At 42.2% G+C, this 16905-nt stretch overlaps 1 non-coding gene across 1 annotated transcript; it reads right to left on the reverse strand.

The window, feature by feature from the left end:
* Positions 1-893: 893 nt before the first annotated feature.
* TRNAW-CCA (transfer RNA tryptophan (anticodon CCA)) lies at positions 894-966 on the reverse strand. Its single transcript has one exon. It is a non-coding gene; the product is annotated as a tRNA-Trp (tRNA).
* Positions 967-16905: the final 15939 nt, after the last annotated feature.

Raw genomic sequence — 16905 nt, forward strand, 5'->3', positions numbered from 1 at the left:
GTGAGTAGAAAACTGTTACCTGACTGAAGCCAAGATGAAATCTACTTTTTTTAAATGTTTGTTTTTGTTTTTTTTTAAGTTTGGCTCAATCTCTTGTTTTTCTCTGTTCCTTATGTAATCTTGTGGGATGCAGCGTCCGAACGTCATAAATCATTCATGGTGCTCTGGAAAAAAAAAATCACTTGTGCAAAGCAGATGCAACTTGAAATGGGAGAAATTTTTGTGTGAAACCCAAAGAAAAACGTAATTTCTACGGTTCATTTAACTCACAATGATCACTAATTCTCGCAGTCGCTATGTGGCTTGGTCATTTGTTTCGGGCTTCTTGTACTTCACTTTAAATGGAGACTGAGTTAAAGATATAGCCTGTCACAACTGTACTGCATTTTTCCAGGAGTCTTAGAAAAGATGCTGTAGTAGCGGCATTTGTGGGGACAGTTGAAGCTGGCAGATTTTATTTCCTGCTTGAAGAAACCAAGAAAGCCCCCTCTTTGTCCAAAAAACCTTTTTCAGTATGCCCATTATGGCTTTCCAAAATTACTAGGAGTTAATTAAATTCCCTTTGGAAAATATACTCTTTCCCAAAACCCACATACAAAGACACAAGTAGCCCCCAGCAGAGGTAACCCATAAAGCTGACTCTCAAATATTAATGCCTTAAATAAACTGGCTTAGTTTTATAATTTCGAATGTGGCAGCTAGCTGTGATGAGATTTCTAATAAACAAGCAAATTATGGGGTTTCTTTAACCTCTTTCATATTCATTAACTCATTCAAGCTTCACAGAAGTAGCAAGGACAGGTATGTGCTCATTCATTAATTCATTTCATATTTTTTTTATTCATTTATTTATTTGGCTGTACCGCGTCTTAGTTGCGGCATGCAGGATCTAGTTCCCTGACCAGGGATCGAACCTGGGCCCCTTGCATTGGGAGCATGGAGTCTTAACCACTGGACCACCAGGGAAGTCCCCCCCATTAATTCATTTCTACAACAAACATTACTGTCAAGCACTGTTCTAGGGTGCTAAGAATACAGACAAGATAACACTGCTTGCCTTTGAGCCACTCACAGAATACTGTGTGACAGACAGGTAAAAATCATTATAGGGAGACAAGTTAAAATGAATACAACTCCCAAAAGTGAAATGCTTTGCCCTAAGTCAAGCAGCTGGAAAGTTCTGGAGCAGAGATTTCCTCCTAGGTCTCCCAAGTCTAAGTTCAGAACACTCTTAAAGAAGTCCCGTAGCTTTTTGTAAATTGACACAATTTGTTGGGAAAAAGTGAGGGAAAGAAAGCTCTCAGACTGAGGTCCTGCCTCTGAGAAGAATAATCTGGGTTAATTACCTTAGGAACCAATGCGTGACCAGCAGAACTGAGAAAGAATTCTCAGCAGAACAACAGAGGGAAGCATTCCCAGAGGTCAAGTTTACAGTTTCTCCCAGTTAGTCCAGAGAAGATGTCCAGTCTGGCACAGTGCCTGGCTTTGGGTTCGTCCTCAAAAACCGTCTATTTACTGTTTGTCCAGTTGAATTCAAATTAGCCATGTGACCACTTGTGGCTATGTTACCAAATGACAGACACTTGCCCCAAAAAACTTTTGAGATCTCAGTGATATTGCCTTAAACCCCCAGTTCCACAGCATGGGAAAGCCTTAAACCATCCTCAAGATCTTGGCTTTTTCCTAATGCTGAGAATCTTATAACTGGATTCACTGTCGCCATTGTACTCCCATGTCCCAAGGCACAGTCTTTTCCCCATTTTCCAAGAGAAATCTATACAAACCATTTGCTAAGCTTCTAAGAACTGACTGAACATCAGACAGTTATGGAGGTTAGTTACGTCATGCACAGCCCAGCACAGCTGATTCACCATCTTGCTGATTCTACCACCCCTCCTCTCTCCCTCTCTCATATTTCCCACTCCCTTTCCAGAACAACAAATATGTCCTTCCTCTTTGCTCAGGCACAGTATATATATATCCAGAGTCCCAGTTTCTACTGTAGGAGGATTTATCAAGGGTTAGCAAGGTGAATCTCTCCTTAGAAAGAATTCTCAGACCAACTGCTAAGATAATAAGAATTTCCTGCCTTTCATTCCACCCAAGACTAAAATCAAAACTGTAGACCACTGCCCTTTTTTTCAGTATTTCCTGTGGCCACATGACAGAGAGTTCCTATTGTAATATAGTTTCTCAATGCAAACCTAAGGTTTGCTTTCACCTCAATCCAATGCCCTGCCTATCCACCTGGCTTTAATTCTCTTGTACCACATGCTTTCTGTACCCTGAGTGTGGTGTGATGTTTTCTGGGTCTGTGCAATAAGCAACAGAAAGAAAAATCATTAAACACCTACTGTGTACAAAACACTATGCTGGGGACTGGGGAGAATAAAGAATCACGGCTCTGTCCTCCAAGAACTCATAAGCTAATCTCTGGCATAAACTTACTATGTAATCTTAGGAAAATGACAGTGTCCAAACGTCAGTTTCCTCATCTGTAAAATGATGGTGTCATAAACATTTACCTCATAGGGTCATTGCAAAGAGTAAATGAAATAAAGAAAGAAAACGCAAAACATGTAAAGTGCTCGGCTTGGCATATGGCTAACAATAATAATAAATAGATTAATCTCCAAAATTTACAAGCAGCTCATGCAGCTCAATAAGAAAAAAACAAACAACCCAATCCAAAAATGGGCAGAAGACCTAAATAGACATTTCTCCAAAGAAGATATACAGATTGCCAACAAACACATGAAAGGATGCTCAACATCATTAATCATTAGAGAAATGCGAATCAAAACTACAATGAGATATCATCGCACGCCAGTCAGAATGGCCATCATCAAAAAATGTAGAAACAATACATGCTGGAGAGGGTGTGGAGAAAAGGGAATACTCTTGCACTGTTGGTGGGAATGTAAGTTGATACAGCCACTATGGAGAACAGTATGGAGATTCCTTAAAAAGCTAAAAATAGAATTACCATATGACCCAGCAATCCCACTACTGGGCACGGGCATATACCCTGAGAAAACCATAATTCAAAAAGAGTCATGTGCCAAAATGTTCACTGCAGCTCTATTTACAATAGCCAGGACATGGAAGCAACCTAAGTTTCCATCGACAGATGAATGAATAAAGAAGATGTGGCACATATATACAATGGAATATTACTCAGCCATAAAAAGAAACGAAATTGAGTTATTTGTAGTGAGGTGGATGGACCTGGAGTCTGTCATACAGAGTGAAGTAAGTCAGAAAGAGAAAAACAAATACCGTATGCTAACACATATATATGGAATCTAAGAGAAAAAAAAAAAAGGTCATGAAGAACCTAGGGGTAAGACGGGAATAAAGACATAGACCTACTGGAGAAGGGACTTGAGGATATGGGGAGGGGGAAGGGTAAGCTGTGACAAAGGGAGAGAGTGGCATGGCCATATATACACTACCAAACATAAAATAGATAGCTAGTGGGAAGCAGCTGCATAGCACAGGGAGACCAGCTTGGTGGTTTGTGACCACCTAGAGGGGTGGGATAGGGAGGGTGGGAGGGAGGGAGACGCAAGAGGGAAGAGATATGGGAACATATGTATATGTATAACTGATTCACTTTGTTATAAAGCAGAAACTAACACACCATTGTAAAGCAATTATACTCCAATAAAGATGTTAAATAAATAAATTAATTAATAATAATAATAAATGGAGGGCAAAAATATAAATACTGATTCCTGAATGAAACAGGAAAACATACATAATATAAGGCAGACTTTGAATAAGTTTTATAGGAGTTATACAAAGTGCTAAGGTGGTATGTGGGAGGGAAAGTTTCATTCTAGTTCAAAGGATTGAGAAAGACTAGTCAGAGTAGATAGAAGTTGAAGAAGGCATGAAAAATGAGTAGGATTTGGACAAATGGTCTTGGGAAGTTCTCACAAGGAGTTGGTAATAAGTGTTTAAAAGCTGTATGTTTATGGCAGTGTTTCAGTCTTGAAGGATGATGATCTTGGCTCCAGCTGGGAGTAAGAAGCAATGCTGCTATATTCAGAAATGATTTGGTTGGTAGAACTCTTCAAAGTTTTATGGCTAAAATTCTGACTCCTATGTCATCTGTGGGTGGCATAGAAGTATAAGACTGGACATTACATTACCTGAAAGGTCATTTAGACCAATATTCATTAAATGTCTCAACTGTTGCTGTAGGTACAATATCCCTGCCCCAAAGTCATCTGATTATCAGTTTGTACACCTCCAATGACAGGAGGCTAATTGCCAATACAATTTTGAGAACAGTTGATGTATTGAAAAGAACCAGAGCTGGGGAAATCCACCAGATTTATGGGAGATCATAAGGCTGGAGGACATAGCTTCCAGAAAATACAATTTTAGAAGGAATCTTAATTTTATTACTAGTTTGACCCTAAGCAAGCCACTCATTCTCTCTGGACCTCAGAGTACCTCTCACACTGCTTGTAATGCTAATATCCTTAAACCTCTGATCAAAAAGGTAATGGAGATCAAATGTCATATTGTATAGAAAATCAACTGAAATCGAGCATGCAGAAGTGTTGTGTAACTTTTCAACTATAAAATAAAGGGATTTTTATTACCATTATAAATCACTCAATTTCAATGCAACAAGCAGCTCATTTAATCTCCAGGAATACAAAGATGAATAATCCCACCCTGCGCTTAGCATGCCTGGGAAGCCTTGTATCCAGACATGGACACTGCAGTTTAATAGAGATACCAATACACTATGGTTTGGCCAGAAGCTGGAGCTATTGCTGGGTCAGATGCTGTCACCTAATTAGAAATTCCTATTAGAGCTATGTGGGAGGGACTAAAATTCTTTTAAACTACTGAGGGCAGAACAAGTATCCACAGGTAGAAGTTCCATGGAAGTGAATTTCAGCTTCGTGTAAGGAAGAGCATCCCAATAGAGTTGCCCAATTAGAAAAGTTAGCGAGTCCCCATTACCAGATGTGTTTCAGAAGGATCTGGAGAACTAACTCTCAGTGTAGCTGTAGGAGACATTTCCACAGGGTCTCAGAGGTTAGCCCAGAAGATGTATACATGTCCTCCCAGTTCTGAGTCTCAAAGTTGCACCATACACAGTCATATTTATCATGGGTCATTCATTTGTCCAACAAATATTTAGTGACTGGTCCTGACTTTAGGACCATCGTGGCTGGATTTAAATCTCAACTCTGCCACTTCCTACCTATGAGACTTTGGGCAAGTTAGCTTCTCTATATCTCAGTTTCCTCATCTATAAGATGGGAATAATAATAGTTCCTGCTCATAGAGTTGCTGTAAAGATGAAAAGAGATAATTCGTTTAAAGCACTTTTGAACAGTGTCTGACACATAATACACAGTCAATTAATAGCAAACATTGGTAACAATAGTAGTATATGTCAGGCATTGAGCTAGACATTAAATCACCACAGTTAAGAAAACAGACATGAATCCTACCTTTCTTGAGTGTAAAGTCATCCAGTAGGGTATAAAAGATATTAGACAAAATGTCAAAAAATATATAGTTTCAAACTATGACAGTTGCTATGAAGGGGAAAAGGAAGATGCTGTGATAGCATATGACAGAAGAGACGGGAACTCGTCTAGACTGGGAGGTGCAGGGAAGAGTTCTTTGAGAAGCTGTTATAATAGAGACATATCCCAGCACCAGTAGTTTAAAGGGGTGCCCCAATGCCTGGCCTTATTTTAAGTCAGCAAAGAAAGCAAACCAGCTATATGCTAGGGTATAAAGTTACTTATCCGTCTGAGTCCCAATTTGTATATCAAGCCTCACATTAGTCAGTGTAAGCAAGCTCTCTTTGCTTTGCCTATTAGTTCCCATATGATTTTTCTCTGGGTCTATAAACTCATCAGTCTATCCATCCATCCATACGTACATACATACACACATGTTGGGTGAAAAATATGAATTCTTAAATGCCGAGGTCACACATAGTGTGGGGTCCATGGGGGAGCAGAGAAGCAGTCATTGCCACATCTCCTGCATCCTCCAGGGTGGCACTCACCACTTACCGTGTGGAAAGGGGCAGAGCTGCCCCAGTAGCTTAACTATTAGTTCACCCTTACTTTCTGCCTCTCTCTATCGACCTATCAATTAGCCTATCTCTTATTTTTTACCAAATACTTAGACTTGCATACGTTATATAGAAATGATGTGTGTCCAGTGTAACATAATCAAAGACCTGAGGTCAGCAAAGAGTTGTGCTTTCAGGAAATAGCTTACTTACACAATATAGCTGAAAGTTGGGGTCTGTATTAGCTTCCTAGGGCTGCCATAACAAACTGCCACAAACTGAGTGGCTTGAAACAACAGGAAGTTATTCTCTCACAGTTCTGGAAGGCAGAAGTCTGAAATCAAGTTGTCAACAGGACCATACTTCTTCTGGAAACTCTAGGGGAGATTTCCTTCTTTGCCTCTTCCAGCCTCTGGTAGCTCTGGCATTCCTTGGCTTGTGGCAGCATAGCTCCCATCATCTGCCTCTGTCTTCATGTGGCCACCTTCCCTGTGTCTCTGTGTCTCAGTCTTCTCTCTCCCTTTTCTTAAAAAGGCATTGGAGGGACTTCCCTCGTGGCGCAGTGGTTAAGAATCCACCTGCCAATGTAGGGGACACGTTTTCGAGCCCTGGTCCGGGAAGATCCCACATGCCACGGAGCAGCTAAGCTCGTGTGCCACAACTACTGAAGCCCGCATGCCTAGAGCCCGTGCTCCTCAACAAGAGAAGCCACCGCAATGAGAAGCCCACGCACCACAATGAAGAGTAACCCCCACTTGCCGCAACTAGAGAAAGCCTGCGTGCAGCAACAAAGACCCAATGCAGCCCCCAAAAATTAAATAAATAAATAAATTTATTTATTTAAAAAAATAGGCATTGGATTTAGGGCTCACTCTAAATCTAGAATAATCTCACCTTGAGATCCTTAACTTAATTAGCATCTTCAAAGACTTCATTTCCAGATAAGATTACATGCATAGGTACCTGGGGCTAAAACTTGGACATATCTTTGGGGGCCACCACTCAACCCACTACAAGGTTCAAGAAAGGGAGTAATAAAAGTGGATTGATTCCATATATATGTGTTAGCATATGGTATTTGTTTTTCTCTTTCTGACTTACTTCACTCTGTAGGACAGACTCTAGGTCCATCCAACTCACTACAAATAACTCAATTTCGTTTCTTCTTATGGCTGAGCAATATTCCATTGTATATATGTGCCACATCTTCTTTATCCATTCATCTGTCGATGGGCACTTAGGTTGCTTCCATGCCCTGGCTATTGTAAATAGAGCTGCAGTGAACATTGTGGTACATGACTCTTTTTGAATTATGGTTTTCTCAGGGTATATGCCCAGTAGTGAGATTGCTGGGTCATATGGTCGTTCTATTTTTAGTTTTTTAAGGAACCTCCATACTTTTCTCCATAGTGGCTGTATCAATCTACATTCCCACCAACAGTGAAAGAGGGTTCCCTTTTCTCCACATCCTCTCCTGCATTTATTGTTGGTAGATTTTTTGATGATGGCCATTTTGACTGGTGTGAGGTGATACCTCATTGTAATTTTGATTTGCATTTCTCTAATGATCAGTGATGTTGAGCATCCTTTCATGTGTTTGTTGGCAGTCTGTATATCTTCTTTGGAGAAATGTCTGTTTAGGTCTTCTGCCCATTTTTGGATCGGGGTGTTTGTTTTTTTGATATTGAGCCGCATGAGCTCAATATCAAAAGCTCATGCTCAAAAGCTCAAAAGCTACAAGCATATAAATTTTGGAGATTAATGCTTTGTCAGTTGCTTCATTTTCAAATATTTTCTCCCATTCTGAGGGTTGTCTTTTCGTCTTGTTTATGGTTTCCTTTGCTGTGCAAAAGCTTTTAAGTTTCATTAGGTCCCATTTGTTTATTTTTGTTTTTATTTCCATTTCTCTAGGAGGTGGGTCAAAAAGGATCTTGCTGTGATTTATGTCATAGAGTGTTCTGCCTATGTTTTCCTCTAAGAGTTTTATAGTGTCTGGCCTTACATTTAGGTCTTTAATCCATAAAATGAAAGAAATTCTCTTTTTTCTTGACTACCCAATCAGAGGGCAATGAGCTACAGAAGCTCTGTAGGACTGTAGCTGGCATCCCCCACATACTGTTTTCTTCCCTGCCAACTAATTCCTGCCCTTAACCTTCTTAGGTGTCAGTACAGCACCTATTATTCATGGCTTCATTGACATTTCTTCTCAATCCCCGAAGCTGGTGGTGACTCATCGTCTCCTGTCATCGACGGGCATCACTGGGCTGTGTACAGTGCACTGTATGAAGTCCATGTTAGCTCTTCTCTGATGCCTTTCAACAGAGGTGCCCTGGAAACTTTTTAATTTGATGACCTAGAGGAAAACATGAAGATTTCCAATTTTATAACCTGTAGACTTAAATTAAGCCACCTTCCTGGGGCATGCAGAGACCCAAGGACTCTGGACTTGCCCTGGGGGAGCAGAGTCCCCAGGCTAGTTTAGCAAGGGTCTAAAATGTCCATAGCCTTCTCTAGGGGGATGTGTTTGAACTTACCCCCCGCCCCCCAAAATGTTCTTAGCATGGAAGAGGAATGATACTTCAATGCAAGCCTCTTTCTGCAATGTCTTTGGATTCTCCATGGGATTTTTTTTTTCTTTTGCTGAACAGCACTGGCACGTATTGGGCTAAATGGGACTGAGGAGGCTTGCTCCCAGATAAAATTTGTGTCCACAGCACTAATGAAGTCATATAGGATGGTGACTTCCTAGGAGGTTGCCTCCAACTTCCTAGCCTCATGGCTGTTTGGTAGGATAGATTCTCCTTACTCCCATTCTTAGAGCCTGAACCATAGTGATGCATGGATAAGAGAAGGGGCCCTCTGTTAATGGGACTTAGTGGAGAAAGTGACAACTTAGTGGAGAAAGTGACAGTGACCCTTTTAGTAAAATCACGTGCAGTACAAAAAGAGAAAGTTTATCCTGCGGGGAGAGGTTTGTGGTCTTGCAGATGTCCTGCCTTGACGGCAGGCAACAGTTATGGCCTTTGCCCTTCCTTCCCCCATCCCTCTATCTCCCATCTCTAGATCACCCAAGCCCACAAACATAGCCCTACCCAACAGCAAAATTTGAAGGAGGTAACTGACAGCCCACACTTGAGGTCAAGCCAAGGAAGAGACAGAACTCTGGGGCTAAAGCCAGCTCACAAATGTGTGACCTCTAGACTATACATAGTTCTCAGATGTGTCCATTTAGTCCATGCAGTATCTTTCTTTAAAATTTAAATGCACATATAAAATTGAGAGATTCTACATAAAAATATGGTTTTCCAATTTCTCTTGAAAAATAAAACCATCTGACCACATCATGCTAGCATTGCCATGCTAGCATTGGCCACTACCAGCCAGAGCTGGTTAACCAACACCAGCCCCTTTACAAGAAGCCCTCACTCTCCAATTTGCTTCTCTTACACAGGGCCTGTTTCACCTTTCTATATCCCTGCCCTGGCCCCTACAGGCATCCAAGTCTGAGTCTCTTGGGTTAAGGCAGGGAAGAGAGAGGAAAGAGAAGAGGTCAAATGAGAAGAGGTACTGTTTATACAATATGTATCCATGATGTATTAGTTAAAGTGCTTTGGGATATATGTAACAAAATATCTGACTAACAGTTGCTTAAACAGTAAGGACTTTTAATGCTTTAACAGAAATTGGCAAATTGGCAGTTAGATCAGGCTTAGATCAGTGACTCAACAATTTCAGGGCTCTAGGTCAGCTTCTCTGAAGTGTTCTTTGCTTTTGCCTCATGGTGACAAGATGGCTACCACAGCTCCAAGGACCACATCCTCACCCAATGACATAGAAAAGAAAGAAAAGAGAGACCAGAGTTTCTCCTCTCATGTCTCTCTCTTATCAAAGAGAAAAATCTTTCCAGAAGATTCCAGAAGACTTTGCCACAGGCCCCATTGCCTGGAGCTGGACCACATGACCACCCCTAAGCCAATTGTTAGCAAATGAGAACTGAATCATCATGTTTGAGTGAGACCAAACATGATTCATCCCTGCATCTAACACAGGGGTCCACTGTGCACATTGCTGCCCACCCAGTTCTACTAAAAAGGAAGAAGGGGAGAATGTAGTTGTTTGTAAAACCTACCACCTGTGAAAGGTGTGGCCACACAGGACATCCCAAGATTCTACTAAAATGGCTGCATGTCACCTGGGTTGCTGGGGAAGACCTAAAATATGGCTGAGCAGAATCAGCCCCTGTGGTGTCTATAAGGGTGGTAAGATAAGGCTGGAATACAAAGTAAAGGACTATTTGCCCCTTCTTATGAGCTCCATTTTGCCCACCTGACGGTAAGATCATCTTGCTATGAACTCTACCACCCCTTTCCACAATTAGGGGCCTGGCACTTTTGTTTCAGGTATTCATCTGGCCAGTAGAAGGGTCGATTCCCATCCTGACCCCATCCCAGAATTTGCTCTCCAGGTTTTTTTCCCCCTGAGGGTACATAAAAAGGCATTGCCCTTGGGAGCAGGCCTGGGACTCAGTCCTGCAGCTGGAAGGGCATTTCATCTGGTTAAAACTCTTTCCCAAAGGAACTGATTATATGGCTTCTGGAATTGGAGCCTCAGGTCGTAAATCAGCGTTTGTTGCCTGGTCCCTTGTCACTTCTTCCTTGGCTTACTCAGTCCCAGGCAGCCTCAGAGTCACAGGCTCTGGGATATGGTTAGCAAATAAAGCTTTAGCTCCTTGTCTTATGTGCTCTCCCCACTTATAAACTGCTGTGCTAAGCTGGAAGGAATGAGCAACATTGATGGTCCCAGAAGGTGCTGTAAGAATAGGAGGACCCTGTCAAAGCACTTTCCATCCCACTGCACCAGATTACAATGTCATATAGGAGCCTCGTCGAGGGAGTCCTTCATGCCCTCTGTTTGCCAGGTGCCCAATCCATGTCCAACAGCACATCAATTTGCAAATTTCAAAAGCTGAGACCTAAAATAATTATATCAGTACTCTATATTGACATCATGCTCTGCAGCCTCCTAAACATGTTCAAATCCACTGTCTCATCAGATCCTCCCAATGACCCTGAACGACTACCAGTGCAGGAGTCAAAGAGCAAGTCTGTCACCATAGCTACCATTTTATTGACTGCCTGCTGCATGCCAGGCACTGTGCTGAGCACTTTACATCCATCGCCTCATTTAATGCTCTCAACGGCCCTGGGAGACAAGTACATTACTGACCCCGTTTTACAAGTGAGAAACCCAAAACTCAGAAAGATGGTGCAACTTGCCCAAGCTAGCAAGCGACAGAGCCAGGTTTCAAGCTCAGGTCTCTCTGGTTCAAAAGCATGGACTTTTCGTAACCACTGTGTTATTCTTTCAGTGGTGTTTCAATGGTGGCTGGTTTGACTACTCTTCATCTCAAGGATAAGGATGGGCAGTCTACCGTTACTGTGACTGCCCTCCACTTCCGGATTCTTCCTTCTCTCCCCAGACTCACTTCCTGCTCTCCCTTGCCCTCTGACTTTCCCCCGGGAAAAACTTCAAGGCTCATGCTGGGTTTGGTTCTCTGTATCCTAGAAGAACAGGTTCAGTGCTCTTCAGCTTGGTCCCATCAGGACTCCAGGGCTGAACTAGGCCTGAGAATCAGAGGTGGAAACTGGCAAGACCAAACACCAGGCCAGTCTCAGCCAACCCTGACATGTCAGGGAGGTCAGGACCAGCAAGCCCAAAAGGAGCCACTTGAATCAAGATGTCAAAGATGAGCAACAGCTCTTACCTGTGCCACATTCAGGGCCAGAAGCCAATGTGACAGTCAGGGGCCAAGAGGAAGAGCATGTGAGGAAAGAACACAGGGTCTGCACTGGACAACAGGTATCCAGTCCAAGGGGTCTCCCGCCTCAGCTAGGAACAAAGGTCCAGGCTCACACTTAAGCCAACTCAGAAGCATGAGAGCTAAAAGGAGAACCCACACTCAGAGCAGGGCTCCAGGCCATGCAGAAGGGCTTAGAACTAAGGGGCCAATAGAACAGACAGTCCCAGACAGCCTTGGGGTCCCTGTTCCCTTCCAGGATCAATTAATTAATCTGACCAATTAATTCAACTTAAGTATTATTGGCTGATAGTACCTTCATATCCATCCCTCTCAGGTAGTATATAATTAAGTAACTTACTCGTACCATCTCTTATCCTTAGCATAGCCCCCAAAACATAGTAGGTATCAGTGAGTTACCATTTTACAGGTGAGCAAACTGAGGCTTGAAGCGATTAGGTGACCTGCCCAAGGTCTTCTAGCAGAAGAGGCAGGATTGGAGCCCTGGTCTTCCTGACTCCCTAGAAAATGTTCTTTCCTCTCTAGCATACATCTTACCCAAGAACCCTAACTGTCATCCTCATATACCAGGAAATTAAAGAGATCATGCATGTATCCAGCTGTCAACTAAGATCTTCTAGGTACTGCCTGTGTGTCAGGCAGTGTGCTGGGTGCCTCAAGTGCAACAGGAGATGAGACAGAGTCTGCACTCAAAGAACTCACTGCCCACTCCTCCCACTGGACTTTGCCAGTGTCCCTCAAAGCCTGACAAAGAGCCAGCTGCCTCTCCCTGCCCTGCCCTGGCCCTTGGGAGGGCAGGTTGAGCCTGCTGTTGCATTTGCCCCATGAGCTTGCTCTGCTCATTACAGAAACCACACTGTTGACAGAGGCAGGACCACTGGGTCAGCGGATTAAACAGTATCATTTGAATCTAAACTGCATCCTCTGTGATCAGTGGCCTCTGCAGGCCCAGAGAGGCTTCTGTTTGTTTGGAGCTGGGAGGATTTGCTCAGATTAGCATAGAGATTGTCTGTGCACCAGGGAAAGGGGCCCAGTGGCTGCCGATGGACCAGCTAGAACACAGTCAGCTCAACTCCTCCCTGTGGACTGCAACCCTGGAGTGACACAGCACTTCTCTGGGCTCCGGCAGCAACAGGCGCCTGCTTCTAAGAGAGCACGATGGTGGGAATGACATCTCTTGGTTATCTTATCACTCTCCATCACTGAAGCTCCTTAGGAATGATTTCAGCCCCCTCTCCAGCAGCCAGGGCTATAAATAAAGATTCCCCAGGGATGCTGAATCCTGCCCTTTATCCCGATTGCTTCTGTGACTCATCCCACAGGCAGATTCTTCTTGCATCTTCTTGATTACAGGGAGGGGAAAGCGAAAGTCTGTGCCTGTCTGCGCGAATGGGTGTGCATGGCCATGCTTGTCTGCATGCCACGTGCATTTACTTAGGTGCAGTCTGGGTGCATGCATGCATATCTGTGCATGGAATTCTGTGTGTATACTGCATCTATTTGTGACTCAATATTTAATTTTAAAGGACAGAGGAGACATGCATTCTCACATAAATTTTGCCGTAAAGACTGTTAGCTAAGACTCCATATTAGATCGCATCTACTAGTATTTATTAAGGCCCTTCTTTGTGCACAGCCCTATGCTAAGCAAGGGGAATAAGACACAAGCTGTATCATCTTCAAGGACTACAGCTGCTTAAAGCAAATCAAATCCCTGAATTGGCAGTGGAAGTTGAGAAAGCAGCATTTCAAGAAAAGAAAAGCCTCACCTGCAGCAGAGAAGAATCAAGAAAACACTCAATTACTGAGTTCCTTCTCTGTACCAGGTCATTACTAAGTGCTGCATCATTTATTTCTCACAACATCTCACAGATGAGAAAACAGCCTCAGAGAAGTTAAATAACTTACTTGAAATCACGAAGACCATAAAGGTCCAAGGTAAAATTAGAACCTAGAGCTTTGGGGCAGAATCTTAGAGGTCATCTCATCTAAACCTTCATATAATGTTTGCATCAACCCTACAAAAATCCGTGAAAACTGGTCATTTGGCCCCTTGGTAGGAGAAACTCAACTTTCAAGACAAACTGTTCTATCTATAGACAGTGCCAAACTGCTGGAAAGTTCTCTCCTATGTTGAGTCCCAATCTACCCCCTTCTCATTTCTGCTCGTCAACTCTTATGCCCTCTGGGGCTAACAAAGTCTAATTCCTCTTCCTGTCACTTCCCTTCAAATAAAGGATGACAGCCGTCATGCTGTTTCCTCACCAAACTAAACGCTTCAACCATTCCACACTTGAAATAATTTCGAATCCCTAAATATTGTTCATCACTGTATCCTTCATGCTGGTATCTACGGTGCTGGCACATTTTGGTTAGGTAAATATCAGTTGAGTGAATAAAGAGATAAACAAGGGACTTCCCTGGCGGTCCAGTGGTTAAGACTCCACACTTCCAATACAGGGGGTGCAGGTTAAATCCCTGGTTGGGGAACTAGGATCCCACATGCTGCGGCCAAAATAAAAAAATAAATTCTTTTTTTTTTTTTTTGATGATTATAGCAGCTTTATTCTTTCTTTTTTTTTTGAATTTTCTTTTATTTATTTTTTTATATAGCAGGTTCTTATTATCCATTTTATACATATTAGTGTATACATGTCAATCCTAAACTCCCACTTCATCCCACCACCACCACCATCCCCCCGCTGCTTTTCCCCCTTGGTGTCCATACGTTTGTTCTCTACATCTGTATCTCAATTTCTGCCCTGCAAACCGGTGCATCTGTACCATTTTTCTAGGTCCTACATATATGCATTAATATACGATATTTGTTTTTCTTTTTCTGACTTACTTCACTCTGTATGACAGCCTCTAGATCCATCCATGTCTCTACAAATGACCCAATTTCGTTCCTTTTTATGGCTGAGTAATATTCCACTGTATATATGTACCACATCTTCTTGATTCATTTGTCTGTCGATGGGCATTTAGGTTGCATCCATGTCCTGGCTATTGTAAATAGTGCTGCAGTGAACATTGGGATGCATGTGCCTTTTTGAATTATGGTTTTCTCTGGGTATATGCCCAGTAGTGGGATTGCTGGGTCACATGGTAGTTCTATTTTTAGTTTTTTAAGGAACCTCCATAATGTTCTCCATAGTGGCTGTATCAATTTACATTCCCACCAACAGTGCAAGAGGGTTCCCTTTTCTCCACACCCTCTCCAGCATTTGTTGATTTTCTGATGATGCCCATTCTAACTGGTGTGAGGCGATACCTCATTGCAGTTTTGATTTGCATTTCTCTAATAATTAGTAATGTTGAGCAGCTTTTCATGTGCTTCTTGGCCATCTGTATGTCTTCTTTGGAGAAATGTCTATTTAGGTCTTCTGCCCATTTTTGGATTGGGTTGTTTGTTTCTTTAATATTGAGCTGCATGAGCTGTTTATATATTTTGGAGATTAATCCTTTGTCCGTTGATTCATTTGCAAATATTTTCTCCCATTTTGAGGGTTGTCTTTTCGTCTTGTGTGTAGTTTCCTTTGCTGTGCAAAAGCTTTGAAGAGTCATTAGGTCCCATTTGTTTATTTTTGTTTTTATTTCCATTACTCTAGGAGGTGGATCAAAAAAGATCTTGCTGTGATTTATGTCAAAGAGTGTTCTGCCTATGTTTTCCTCTAAGAGTTTTATAGTGTCTGGTCTTATATTTAGATCTCTAATCCAGTTTGAGTTTATTTTTATGTATGGTGTTAGGGAGTGTTCTAATTTCATTCTTTTACATGTAGCTGTCCAGTTTTCCCAGCACCACTTATTGAAGAGACTGTCTTTTCTCCATTGTATATCCTTGCCTCCTTCTTAGTAGAATAGTTGAGCTTAGGTGCCTGGGTTTATCTCTGGGCTTTCTGTCCTGTTCCATTGATCCATATTTCTGTTTTTGTGCCAGTACCATGTTGTCTTGATTACTGTAGCTTTGTAGTGTGGTGTGAAGTCAGAGAGTCTGATTCCTCCAGCTCTGTTTTTTTCCCTCAAGACTGCTTTGGCTATTTGGGGTCTTTTGTGTCCCCATACAAATTTTAAGATTTTTTGTTCTAGTTCTATAAAAACTGCTGTTGGTATTTTGATAGGGATTGCATTGAATCTGTAGATTTCTTTGGGTAGTATAGTCACTTTCACAATATTGATTCTTCCAATCTGAGAACATGGTATATCTCTCCATCTGTTTGTGTCATCTTTTTTTTTTTTTTTTTTGTGGTATGCGGGCCTCTCACTGCTGTGACCTCTCCCATTGCGGAGCACAGGCTCCGGACATGCAGGTTCAGCGGTCATGGCTCACAGGCCCAGCCGCTCCGCGGCATGTGGGATCTTCCCAGACTGGAGCATGAACCTGTGTCGCCTGCATCGGCAGGCGGACTGTCAACCACTGCGCCACCAGGGAAGCCCTATTTGTGTCATCTTTAATTTCTTTATCAGTGTCTTATAGTTTTCTGCATACAGGTCTTTTCTCTCCCTAGGTAGGTTTATTCCTAGGTATTTTATTCTTTTTGTTGCAATGGTAAATGGGAGTGTTTCCTTAATTTCTCTGTCAGATTTTTCATCATTGGTGTATAGGAATGCAACAGATTTCTGTGCGTTAATTTTGTATCCTGCAACTTTACCAAATTCATTGATTAACTCTAGTAGTTTTCTGGTGGCATCTTTAGGATTCTCTATGTATAGTATGTCATCTGCAGACAGTGACAGTTTTACTTCTTCTTTTTCAATTTGGATTCCTTTTTCTTCTCTGAGTGTCATGGCTAGGACTTCCAAAACTATGTTGAATAATAGTGGTGAGAGTGGACATCCTTGTCTTGTGCCTGATCTTAGAGGAAATGCTTTCAGTTTTTCACCATTGAGAATGATGTTTGCTGTGGGTTTGTCATATATGGCCTTCATTATGTTGAGGTAGGTTCTCTCTATGCCCACTTTCTGGAGAGTTTTTATCATAAATGGGTGTTGAATTTTGTCAGAAGCTTTTTCTGCATCTATTGAG

This window comes from Globicephala melas, chromosome 3 (assembly GCF_963455315.2).
Source record: "Globicephala melas chromosome 3, mGloMel1.2, whole genome shotgun sequence".
Taxonomy (NCBI): domain Eukaryota; kingdom Metazoa; phylum Chordata; class Mammalia; order Artiodactyla; family Delphinidae; genus Globicephala; species Globicephala melas.